General features: G+C 39.3%; 1 protein-coding gene across 6 annotated transcripts in view; it reads left to right on the forward strand.

The window, feature by feature from the left end:
* LOC106867506 (uncharacterized) overlaps window positions 1-10997 on the forward strand; it is a 266031-nt gene that overhangs the window by 33625 nt on the left and 221409 nt on the right. For all 6 annotated transcript variants that reach the window (XM_052975064.1, XM_052975069.1, XM_052975065.1 and 3 more), the window contains exon 2: window positions 5527-5672. The gene's annotated coding sequence lies outside the window, so the exon portion shown is untranslated. The remainder of the gene's footprint in view (window positions 1-5526; window positions 5673-10997) is intronic.

The following is a 10997-nucleotide window of genomic DNA, read 5'->3' on the forward strand; positions in this document are numbered from 1 at the left end:
TATATATATATATATATATATATATATATATATATATTTAAACAATAAATACTTACAATTAGTAAGCTACAATTTTTATATATACATATATATACTAGACTACCTGTGACCTGTTGGGTCACCAATAGTTCAAGGTACCTGAAAAAGCCATGTATCATGGGAGCCCATGGTATGATTTGCGTGAAACTTGTTTTATTCTGTTTGTGTTCACATTTCAATGGTACCTTACTGTGATGGTGAGTATCACGTTCTCCCCACTTCCTGTGAGAATGGACCAGCCGAACACATATAATTATCAGCGTGTTTGACTGAGAAGGAGAGATGAGAAATCGCAGGAAGTCAAATGGTGTTTGTAAGTGCGTGGATTTGCAGGAAATAGTTGAGAAGTTGTTATAGCTTGTTGAGAGTTGTTTATGATTGGTTACAGTTGTTGGCAGAATATTTGGGAATACATCAAGTGGAGACAGTTGGTGGCTACTCCATTTGGTGGTACTATATATCACACCGTATTAGTGCTCAACACTAAGGTGACATATACAGAAACCACATTATAAAACTTACTTTCGGAGTATTTTTCCATTGTGTGCCAGTTTGGCTATTTATAAAGGTACTTGAAAAACCGCATATGTTGGGAACCCATGGACTGATTCACATAAAACTTGCTTTATTCCGTTTGTATTCACATTTCTATGGTACCTTACTTTCAAAGTATTTTCCCATCATGCACCAGTTTGGCTGTATTAAATTATTGACAAGCATACATACATGCAAGCACAGATGCAAACAAGCATGCAATCATAAAGGTACCCTGAAAAACTGCTTATCACAGGATCTTGCAGTCTGATTTATGCAAAACTTGTCTTATTCCGTTTGTATTCCCATTTCAGGGTCACCCTTCAGAGAATTTTCCAATCATGCGCTGGTTTGGCTGTATTAAATTACAGACACAGTAAAGGGCAATAACTCCATTTTCATTGTCTAAATTTGTGGAAACAAATCCCCCCAAAATGTGTATCTCGGGAACCCGTGGTCTGATTTACGTGAAACTTGTTTTATTCTGTTTGTATTCACATTTCAGGGGTACCTTACTTTCAGAGTATTTTCTCATTATGTGCTGGTTTGGCTGTATTAAATTATAGACAAGCACACGAGCAAGCAATCACAGAGTTTTAGTAGCATATATATATTTAATATTTTGAACTAATAGGTGCATGTCAATTGGTGTATTGAAATGTTGAGTAGAGTACTGGCACAGCTTGGGCTACCTGTTGTCATTCGCAGTTGGGGTCTATTTCTATTGGATCTTCTTCAGGAATTCTGCAGTGTTAGTTGAGATAATCCTTTCTATAATAGGCAGAAGTTCTGAAATTTGGGGGAGGGGATAGTCGATTACATCGACCCCAGTACTCAACTGGCACTTAATTATTTTTTGACTCTGAAAAGATGAAAAGTAAAGTCAACCTCGGTGCAATTTGAACTCAAAACACAGCAACGGGCAAAATACCGCTAAGCATTTTGTCCAGCGTACTAACAATTTTGTCAGCTCACCACCTTAGTGTTAGTTGAGATGATAATAATTGATTAAGTAACTAGAAGATGGATTTGGTATTAATCTTTATTTCCTACAATGATCGTTTTGACCCATCCTGCTACTATCCCTTATGGGTGGGATTCCATTCAACGTGTTGTGTTGCATCTATTTTGCAGCCTGGATTACATCAGGTACATCCATACATAAAGTGTCTATGCAAGGCTTGGAATCTCAGGGCCTTAGGGTTAATTTAGCAAAAGCCAAAGTCCTAGTAAGTAGGAAAACAGACAAATCACAAGTCCCTTCAGGGAGATGGCCCTACTCGATATGTAAGAAGGGTGCTGCTAGAAACTCTGTATGTTGTACCAAGTGCACATTTTGGATGCAAGAGGTGTAGCAGTATCACAGGAATGTTAATGGAGAAAATAGTCTTTGTGTGTGGCAGATGTGTGTGTAAATTAGGGACTAAAAATGTGAGGACAATAAACTCCCATAAATGCTCAGAGGATCATTAGAAGTAGTAGATAACTTCTGTTACCTAGAAGACCAAGTTAACAGCAGAGAAGGAAGTTCTGAAAGTATAGTTGCTAGAATAAGAACAGGCTGGGCGAAGTTCAGAGAGTTTCTACCTTTGTTGGTAACTAAGGGTCTCTCCCTCAGTTTGAAAAGCAGGTTGTATGATACCTGTGTGCATACAGCTATGTTACATGGAAGTGAAACATGGGCTTTGACTACAGAGGACTTGCAAAGGCTTGAAAGAAATGAAGCAATCATATTCTGCTGGATGGGTAATATCACCATGCATACACAATAGGGTGTAAATGATTTAAGAGGAAAACTGGTATGAGGCATCAGATGTGTGCAAGAGAGAAGACTGAATTGGTTTGGTCATGTGATGTGTATGGATGAGGACAGCTGTGTGTGTGTCTGTGTTTGTCTCCCACTGCCACTTGACAACTGGTGTTGATGTGTTTATGTCTCCATAACTTACTGATTCAGCAAAACAGACCAATAGAGTAAGTACCAGGCTGAACAAAAGGAAAAGAAAACAAGTACTGGGGTTAATTCATTCAACTAAAGCTTGCCACTGTCTAATGACTGAAACAAGTAAAAGATATAAAAGATAAAATATTACTATATCAAATGCACAAGAGACCATTTTGCTATTGTGTTTTATGCAAGCGTATTTCCCCTATGTTTTTCTTTTTTGTTTATAAGGAGTGCTGGAAGTGCTTTGTGTCATACTATAATGTCAGCCATCACACCTCAGATACCCTTGGAAAAGCTTCATTACCATATTCAGTAGGCAAGAGCTTAAAATTATAGTATAGTAAGCCAGCTTCTACAACAACAGAGCTTTAACTAGAAGCAGTTTCAAGGTGAAAATTTGTCTGGTTTGTACCCCCTTTCCCTCCTTAAATGTTAAAATTAATATAGGTAACACATTCCTGGCTCTTTTAGATAAGCATTTTCTGGCAAATCATCGACATAAAATATTCAACTGATGTTATATTAAAATCAGCTACAACTGTTTTTCAAACAAGATGGCATCACCAACAAGCTCACCAAATATAGTATTCCATGCTGTTCATGTAAGAATACTGTACATGCTCTTTAAACTAGATATGTAACATAGTATTTTCTTGCATAGTCGAAATTGCCTCAAACATGTCACATGTTGAATAAAAAAAAATTACATAGATATTGTTGATGGTAAATTCAAGTGAAGATTTTATAACTACAATACATCCTTCAGGTACATTGATAAACAGACTTTTATGGCATCTGGAATTTCAGAGAGCTCAACGTGGAGTATATTATCAAGAGGAGATATTTGTACTCTAGTTAGGTTGCATATAAATGCTAGTTAGGTGAAACTGCTGGAGACTGGCCAAACTCTGACTGGAGAGGATTGCTGCTGGAAAGCCATATGTATGACAGCAGGATTCAGCTCTTTGCCATACCTCTGGAAAGAGTCAGAAGTGGTTGTTAAGAGAATATCTGCAACTTCACTAACCCCAGTTTCTGGCCTCTTAATTCCCCTGATTGTAATCCCATAGGGACACAGTTGAGAAATATACCAACCACTCTGCTTGCAACATCAAGGCTGAATTGGTGGTCAAGATCAAGGAGATGTCTGAAGATCTTCCCAGGGATACAGTGAGGGATGCATACACCAAGTTCTGGAGCTGACTTGTGGTCATGGTGGAAGCTGAAGGTAGCTACTTTGAGTAAAACTGTTATCTCCCAGCCATAATCTAGGTGATATATTTTGATTTTTTAAAAAATACTCTTATTTTAGGATGGAATAAAGGGCAAGAGTTTAAGGAAGTAGATCCCCAAAGATTTCAACCAGTAACTTCTGTCAAAATAGTACCCACTACAAAGGAATCTGAGAGTGGAATGTTGATTTCAAGTCAATCCTGGATTTTCATATTGCATTCAAGATTGCAGTTTTTAGATTACTCTAGATAGTTGGTAACAAATTAAAATAATTTGAGCCAAGGGAGAAAACCATTTTGTCATTGTCAATCAGCTTGGAAAAGTAAATATATCTCTTTAATTTCATTCCTTTACCATTTTAGAACGATATATTGTCTTAGATAGCCCTTAAAAAGACAAGTTGATCAAAAGTGGAATACCTTTGATCATGGGTCTAACTAATGAAGATTTGATCTGGGGCCAAGCAACAGCATGAACCATTCTGTGTTTTGTTACTTTGCGTCCTTACTTATATCTATGTTCCCTCTTTGACCTGCACATCATGAGCAATTTTGCTGTTTTCATTTCTGCATTTAGTTAAAATACCAACAGATAATTTAGTTCACTGAATAACGAGTAGAAATATACTTTAAGTGTATATAATTATATATGTCACTGTAGTATATTTTATTACTAGCTGAGGTACCCAGTAATACCTGGGAGTGGGGATATTCCCAGTACCCATTACAATGCCTAATTTCTCTCAGACGAAAAATGAAATCAAGACATAGGACAGATAATAGAAGGCATAAGCAAATTCATTCATGAAACAATAATACAAATAAATACGTGTGGAATCAGAAAATGACAATCGTTTGGTCAGATGAGTGGAAAGCTGCAACTATATAATCAATGGAAACATCAAGAAGGGAATGTAAACAGCAGGGTGGTTATAAGAGTCGTAAGATGCTATGAAGAGGAAAAAAAGCATACAAAAAAAATGACGATTTTTGTCATTTTTGGGCAAATTCTCTTGCAACCCGAGAGAAAATTTTTAAGTGCACATGCACTTAATTTGACGACTGTGTTTCATGGGTATAGTTCCACTGATCGTGAGAATAAGATATCGATTGCAATGGTTTGAACCAACAATTTTAAGTGCAGGTGTTAAGAAAATACATGTTACAGCCAGCTGAGAATGCTGAAATGGTTGATGAACATTTTAACCCCACAACAATTTGGGTCAAATTTTATTAATCAGTTAATCAAAAATCATCTTAGGCTTTGCTTAAGTGGCCTAGGTAAAAATTTTTTTGTCTCAACCCATCCCTAGTGCATATTCCATCTGTGTATAAAAATTTTAAGAAAATCGGTTGAAAACTTTAAAAGTTACGGCAGAAAATAACATTCATATGAGAGTTTGCATTGAAACGATCTATTAATTTTTGAAAAGTTGTTGCTGATTAAAAATTATTGATTTCTTTTTTTGAAATTCCAAGTGTGTAAGTGACTGCATGGGCATAAGCCCCACACATGTGTCAAGTTTCATCAAGATCAGTTGGATAGTCTCGGAGGAGTTAAAGTAACAAATTCACCAACACACACCCAGCCACAAACAGACAGAAATTGTCATTTATGTATATAGATTTGACAAGGAAGAAAATGCTTTTTATTCGATTTCATTACAGTTTGCTGCAAATAAAATATAAAAGAGATCATTTATTCTCTGTTGATTTCCAATGGGCACCCACTTGTTATTTGTCACGAGAAATTTTTAAAATATCTTTTTATAGGTGTAAAGATATGAACAGTCAGAGAAATGACCCTGTAGAGGAAAATGTGACTTGAGATATTTCAGCAAAGTCAGTGCAAAGGAATAGAGCTGACTCAGTGACAATTGAACTGAGCTGGCATTACATAATGTAGTGTTAGACATTCAGTAAGTATTTACCAATCTGTAAGATTGTCTTCTCTCTTTGTTTTTTATTTCTTTTTTCTGATTGCAGTATTGAGTATGGATTTCTTCTAACAGACAAAACCAATTTTAATTGCATTTTATTTAATAAAAATATACATATATACACTTATTTTATTGTACTATTAGTGCTTAGAGAACCTAAATGCTACAAAAAGTAGCTAAATTTCCTTCAAACTGCACTTGCCGTCTCAATAAAATGAAGAACAGAGGTGATATTGTAATACTGGATACACTATTGCTGAAAATAGAAGTGGAATGGTTATAGTAATGACGAAAACTTCTTATCCATGCAGCCAGCCTTGTAATGGAAAGCAACTGTATGGTGTTTTTGAGTTTCTAAAGTCCATCAGTGATTTTCATTATTAGAAATATTGATAAATGTTTTGAGCAAGTTGTATATGCCTTGGTTCTGATTCAGTTGCAAAGTAAATTCATTGAAAATGTACTAGATTTTCTAATTTTCTTTTCTTTTTTGTTTGGATCTTAAGTACAAGATGATTTGGCTATATCTGAGAGAACTATCTCAAACTCTTGTTTCTTGCACTTTGCTCACTAATCTGTCCTGCCTGGAATAATGAGATTAATTTCTTTTTTTGTTAAATTTCATATTCAGACATTTGGTTCAATCTTTTAGACCAATTATTCATTGATTCAGTTGTCTTTCTTTGATGATTGCATACATTTTTGTACATCCGATATTTAAGAGTAGGGATAAATTTTCTAACAATACCTGTTTTAATGGCCAGAGATAGTGTTGTAAGGGTACTGTCCAAGGACTTATGACAGACAAGCTGTAGACAGGAACTTTTCTGTGGGCTAGCTAGGGAGCTGGTCTGCAGTGAAGTGGACTTTTGGTTAGGTGGGACTTCTTCGAAGCACAAGTTGACCGATGGCCCTTGCTCTCGTGTTTAGCTAAATGTAACTAAATAAATCGTTTACCAACACACTCTGGTTCTCTGTTGATTTTTTTTGTGTATAGCTTAACTAAAACTATAATTGGTGACCCCATAGAAGAACAACATCTTTCACTTCGCACATCAAAGTAAGCAGAAAATCAAAGGAACGTGACAAGTGATCACATAACAACACTGAAGCTACCACAGTTCTGGCTTAAGAGGGCTGAGCTATGGTTCGCGCAGGTGGAAGTGCAATTTAACATACGCAAAATAACTTCAGACCCAACAAAATATTCACACATAGCAGTGACACTGGATGAGGACATGACAACAAATGCTAGACATTTTAACCCAACCCCCAGCAATGCACAAATACACCTTGTTAAAAGATAAACACATTAAAAGATAGGCTCATGAGCATTCCAGCTGAGTAACTAGGAAGCGGCAGTCAAGATACTGGAGGAAAAATTAGGCGATTCCAAGCCTTTGGAGTTGATAGACAAGATGTTGGCATTAGTTCCACTCCAGTGAGTCACCTTCCTTTTTGTTTAGGGAAATATTCCTCTGCAAGTTACAACCCCAGGTCCAGGCTCTCATAACTCAGACTGAGATCAAGGACTTGTGGCAGTTAGCAAAAGCAGGTGACAAACACTTTTTATCCAGTGGTGTTACGGTCAATGCCATAGGGTCAGCCCTGAGACATGGTAGTGTTAAGCAAGACAACCTGCGCTTCTACTACACAAAGTTCAGGGAAAAGGCTACCAGGTATAAACAACCATGTAGCTTCAGGACCCCTTGGCCGGCTGGCTGCCACTGAATACTGTGTTGGCTGGCAAACATGATCAACTACTCCTTTATGTCCGCGATTGGAGCTCCAGACATAGATTCTTAATTGACATGAAAGCAGAAGTCAGCATGATTCCAATGTTGGCAAGGGACCTCCGTTATGGAAAGCAGGGCCAACCTTTAATGGTTGCCAACAGCTCTACAATCAAGGTGTATGGTTGCCACATTCTTTCTCTCAATATCGGCCCACAAAAATACATATTGGCATTCACCGTTGCTGATGTCCATCAACCCATTATTGGGCAGACTTTCTTTAAGTACACTTGCCACTGGTAGATTTGCAGAGGAGACAACTCATCAACAGCAACACATGCTTCCGTGTTTCTTGCAACATCTGCACATGCTGCTCTCTGCATAGCAACCATCTATCAGACCGAGAATGAATTCTCGAATCTCCTTGTGAGTCGCCCCAACTTCACTACCCTGACATTCTCCAAACCTACAGCCCACCATGGAGTGACACACCACATCCCCACCACTGGCCTCCCAATGCACAGCAATGCACATTGTCTATCACCAGATAAACTTGCTATTTTAACCCTTTGGTGTTTAAGCCGGCCATATCCGGCCCAAATATCCTATATGATTTACATTCAAACTGGCCATATCCAGCCTCTCACACCTAACCTACATTAACAGTCTAAGAATAAACTATCACACCGTCGAAACTTCAAAGCTGTAAGATAATGTATGATTAATTCAAAACAATTTGAGTGAAAAAAGTATTACAGTTAACAGAGTAATCTGAACACTAAAGGGTTAAAGGCTGAGTTTGACAATATGTAGGCGTTGGGCATTGTTCGCCTATCAAGCAGTCCCTGGTTGTCACCCTTGCATGTGGCCTTGTGGAGATTACTGCCATCTCAACGCAGACACGATACCTGACCACTACCCCATTCTGCACATACAGGACTTCTCAGCCGAGCTAGCCAGGTGTTTGGTTTTCTCAAAAGTCAACCTCATTCAAGGTTACCACCAAATACCAGTACAAGATGACAATGCACCTAAAACCACTGTGATTACTCCTTACATGATGTACAAATTCCTATGTACACTTTTTGGCCTAAAAAACACACACAATCCTTCCATCACGTGATGGACACCATGTGCAGGGGTCTTGATTTTGTCTTTGCATACTTAGATGATATCCTTATCACAAGCCAAAATGCAGAGCTATACAAGAGGCACCTAGTGACCCATTTTGATAGACTGGAACAGTATGGTCTAGTAATCAACCCCACAAAGTGTGTTTTTGGTGTTACAGAAATCGACTTCCTGGGACATCAAATCACAGGTGCTGGTGCTACACCCCTGCCAGAAAAAGTGAAAACTATCTTATCCTTTCCACGCCCCACCACAAGCAAGGCTCTGCACCAATTTGTGGGCATGGTAAACTTTTACCATCACTTCATCCTTTCCACAGCAAGAGTGATGAAATCTCTATACAAGGCACTGTCAAAAAATAGTTCAAAAACACAGGTGGAGTGGGTTGGTGTAACGACCTCAGCCTTCAGATTCACAAAACAGGTCCTGGCTAAAGCAACCATGCTTCCCATCCTCATATGTCAGCTTGCACTGCACTCACAGTTGATGTCTCCGACACAGCCATTGGGGACCACTTGCCTTCTTCAGTCGACAACTACAACCACCTGAACAGAAATACAGTGCTTTTGACAGGGAACTGCTGGCTGTCTACAAACCACTCACTTTTGCTTTCAGGGCCTTCGTCTGCATGTCAGCAATGACAGTTATCAGCCATTTCTGAGTACACCACAGACATCCAATACATAACTGGAAAAGACAACCCAGTCACTGACGCATTCTCTTGTGCTCCTACCTGCTATCACACCTACCTAGCCTCAATAACGGAAAGCCTGGATTATGAGGCTATGGCTGCAGCCCAACAGACAGAAGATGAGATCAGGGCCTACCAGACTGTCATCATGTCACTTTGCTTGCAGGATGTGCACTTTGATTCCAGCGGCACAATCCTGCTTTGTGATGTATCCACTGGAAAGCCATGACTGATTGTCCCATTAGCCTTGCACAGGAAGGTTTTTGACATCATTCACGGTACCTGCTGTCAAGCAAATTTATCTGACATGGTATGGTCAAGCAAATTGGGGAGTGGACCAAGACTTGTATTCCCTGTTAACAAGTCAAGATCCATCAGCACACCAAAGCACCTCTCGGCAACTATGAACCACCACAGGCCTATTTCAGCCATGTCAACATCGGTCTTGTTGGCTCCCTACCTATTGACCTTGGTAGACCACTACATTCGGCTTGAGGCTATCCCTCTCTGCAGTACAGAAACACAGGAAGTCAGTTGTGCCTTCATCACAAACTGGATTGCCCATTTTAGTGTCCCAGACAGCATCTCATTTGATCAGGGCCCATAATTCATTTTGAAGCTGTGGAATGACATATATGACCTTTTTGGAATCACAAAGAAGTGAAGAACAGCCTACCATCCACAGGCCAGTGGGTTAGTGGACAGATTTCACCACCTCTTGAAGGAATCCTTAACAACTAGACATAATAGGCCCAATTGGATTGATCAACTTCTATGGGTGATGTTGGGAATCTGCACCACCCCGAAGGAAAATCTCAATACTTCTTCCATGAAAATGGTGTATAGTGCACCACTTACAGTGCTGGGAGAGTTCCTTCTAAACACAAAGTCAAACCCAGATCTTAAAACATTTATTGTGCAATTGAGAGACAGTGTGGGCCAGTTATGTCCTATTCTCATGTCAACACATGGTACATTTAAAACATCCGTACCATATGACTTCCACATGGCAAAGTTCATATTCGTTTGACATGACACATAACAAAAACCCTACCAGTCACTGTGTGATGGTCCATATGAAGTAATATGTCCGGGAGACAAATCATTCCAACTCCTGATTGGTGGATGACAAGACATTTTTTCCATCAATAGGTTGAAACCGGCCCATCTTGATACTAACAGTCCCATCCAAGTAGCTCAACCACCAAACAGGCTGCCCCAGGTAAATCACACCAACCCTTAGCATTAAACAGTCACCAAAGAGCTGAGTAACCACATTCACAGGCAGGACAGTTAAAACGCCTTCCCAGTTCCAATGACAGTCAACAGTTCTGGTTGAGGAGCTATATGTTGGGTACTACCCAAGGACTTATGACGGATGAACTGTAGACAGGAACATCACTGCAGACTAGCTAGGGGGCTGGTCTGCAGTGAAGTGGGCTTCTGGTTAGGTGAGACTTCTGGTTAGGTGAGACTTCTTCAAAGCATGAGTTGACTGATGGCTCTCACCCTCATGTGTTTAACTAAATATCTATATATATCATCATCATCATCATCGTTTAACGTCCGCTTTCTATGCTAGCATGGGTTGGACGATTTGACTGAGGACTGGTGCAACCAGATGGCTACACCAGGCTCCAATCTAATTTGGCAGAGTTTCTACAGCTGGATGCCCTTCCTAACGCCAACCACTCAGAGAGTGTAGTGGGTGCTTTTACGTGTCACCCGCACAAAAACGGCCACGCTCGA

Source organism: Octopus bimaculoides, chromosome 20, assembly GCF_001194135.2.
Source record: "Octopus bimaculoides isolate UCB-OBI-ISO-001 chromosome 20, ASM119413v2, whole genome shotgun sequence".
In the NCBI taxonomy this organism is placed as follows: domain Eukaryota; kingdom Metazoa; phylum Mollusca; class Cephalopoda; order Octopoda; family Octopodidae; genus Octopus; species Octopus bimaculoides.